Genomic DNA, 2,783 nt, shown 5'->3' with positions numbered 1-2,783 from the left:
TTTGCAGGCAGTTCATTGGAAGCAAGAGGAAGAAGGGGAAGAGGAGGAGAAGCCAGACAACAGGCACCAGATCCTGCCCTGGGAAGGTAAGTGCTCCAGGATTGCCCGTGTGTTTGGCTTGCTGAGTGTTCGTTTGGTGGATTGTGTGTGTTTTGGGCTTGTGCTCTGAGAAGCTGGGAGTGCTGCTAGCTGAGTGATTGCTGCTTGTGCCCAGCAAAAGCCCTACCAAGGGGGCGGAGGCGGGCCAGGCCCACCAAGGTATAAAGGGAGACTCCCTGAGCAATCAGGGAGTGAGCAAACAGGGGGCACAGTTTGCAGGTCAGTTTATTCTCCCACCACACACACAACTCGAGGAAACAGACTATGTTAAAATGTTTCTGTGCAGTGCTGGATTATGACATGCTGAGGCCCTAAGATATGTCCACTGTAAGAGGCCCCATATGATAAAAATAATCCAATGTATGTATATTTTTGTCATATTAGAACAAAAATGTCCATATTTAGAGAATTGTTTTCCCCTATGTTCTTTATCTCCTTTATTTACCAACTGATTATTATAAAACTTGATATTGAGTCAGGGGTTTTTTCTTATTTAGAGGCCCCTTGTATTGTGAGGCCCTAAACTGTAGTTTAAGTAGTTTAAGCCTAAATCTGGCACTGTTTCTGTGTGAGCTCCAGTCCTATTACCAGAAATCGGTGGGAGGGGATTGGGAAGATGCATCCAACTCCACCTGGCAAACGGACACTTGGCACAGGCTGTTCAAAGACCCCCTGAGAAGGCGAGTGGACAGGAGAACGGAGAGGACAGCAACAATGACAGCACCAGTATCAGCAGCAGCAGAAGCAAGTGACAGTGACAGCAACAAGGACAGTGAATGAACTGAGAATGTAAACCCCAAAATTGGGGCTAGGACTAAAGAGACTTTGATTGGGTTAGGGAAAGGACTGTGGACAGGAGCACGGGTACACAGGTGCATTTATTGTAATGGGTGTGTGGGCCTAAAATGTGGTTTCAGGTGTGTGAAGGAAAGCTTATGGTAGATGCTGTGTATAGATAACTATAGAGAGAGAAATATATTTTTTCAAAAAAGAAATCTTTGCTCCCCCACCTCTTTGAGGGGGAGCCTTTCAGTTTGGTGAGAAGCAGCGGGAAAGAGGAATCTTTTGGGGCCAAGAAACAGTAAGCAGGCCAGCTTCCAAGCAAGTACAGGAAACAGGTGTACTTGGGAAAAGGGCAGTAAGAGAGAGGAAGCTGATTAAGACACCCAGAGAAATGGCTGAAGGATGTCACAGTGCCAGAGCCACTGTCACTACCTGTGCTTGTGCCTGTGAGGTATCTGTCAAAGCAGGATTACTCACTGTCGAGGCTTCCACCCAGGTCCAGATTTAGTGCTGTGGAGACTGGTTTCAAGTAGGGGTGTGCTAAACAGACCCTATTCGATTTGGATTCAGATTCGGCCCAAATCAGGGATGGTGATTCGATCTGTTGATTCAAATCACTGTCCCTGATTGGTTCAGCTGAATCCAAATCTGACAATTCAATGCTGATTCAGCGAATCAGCGATTAGGACACAGGCACAGCTTTAATAGTTTTTTCTACATACCTTGAGATAGCAGCACAGCTCATGATTGCTGCGGTGCTGGGGCAGATGGAGCGTCCCACAGCAGTGCAGGGGGGCTCTCCACTTCCGGTCCACTTCCAGGTCTGTTGGGGAGCATGCGGGGGGCCCCCCGTACCCCTACCCAGCTCAACAATTGGCCACAGGGGGACTCCAGGTGCCCCCCCCCAGACCCAGGAGACACCAGTTGCCGAGCCACAGGGGTGCGGGGGGGGGCCCACCAGCACATTTCCCAGTGGACCCGGAAGTGCTTCTGGTCCACTTCTGTATCTGTTGCCGAGCACACTGGGAAGCCCCCCATGCTTCTGTGGGATGGTCCATGTGCCCCAGCACTGCAGCCAGCACTGCAGCAATCATGAGCCCCTGCTACCTAGAGGTAAGTAGAAAAAACATTTAAAGTTGTCTCTATGTCCAAATCACCAAATCTGTTCAAATCTCTCCAAATCAATTTGAAGGGTTCCAAATCGATTCAGAGAGATTAAAGGGTCCTCTGATTTGATTCAGACTCAGAGATTTAGCCACCAAATTGGGCTGAATCTCTGCTGAATCAAATCAGGGACCAAAGCTTCTCACAGCCCTAGTTTCAAGGTTCCTTCTGGTGATGGCCCGGTCGGGAAGTTCCTGCAATGTGAATGGTGCTTCCTGGCGGTACCCGTCAGGAAGCTGGCAAAAGAACTACAGGACAAGGTGGTGAGGCTCCAAATCATCCTCCACCATTGTTACAGGCCAGCTGGGCACTGTGAGTGTATCAGTTTAGCTGCAGGCTGACTGGGTGCTGCAACTGTATCAGGCACTGGGCTGTTTGGTTTGGGATTGAGGAGGCAGAGTTGGGAGTGAAGCAAAGACTAATTTATTATAGCTTACACACACACAACAGTTAACAAAAAGCTAAATGCAATATGCAAATAATGCAATATCAAAAAGCTAAAAATAAATAATAACAACAGATAGATAGTCAATCTGTTGCAGGCCAGCTGGGCACTGCGAGGGTATCAGCCACTGGGCTGTTTAAAACAACAGATAGACAGACATGGGTTGGCAACTTATCAATAGTCTCTTGATGCCAGGTGTGCACCAAGTGATTCCAGCAAAGTCAGGTGTCCCCAATCGATGCTATCGGAGGGATTACCGGGGAAGGTCCCTTGATCAGGATCCGATCCTCAC

The sequence above is a fragment of the Gavialis gangeticus genome, unplaced genomic scaffold (assembly GCF_001723915.1).
Source record: "Gavialis gangeticus isolate Ggan-Ray unplaced genomic scaffold, GavGan_comp1, whole genome shotgun sequence".
In the NCBI taxonomy this organism is placed as follows: Eukaryota; Metazoa; Chordata; order Crocodylia; family Gavialidae; genus Gavialis; species Gavialis gangeticus.
This window is presented reverse-complemented; position numbering follows the sequence as displayed.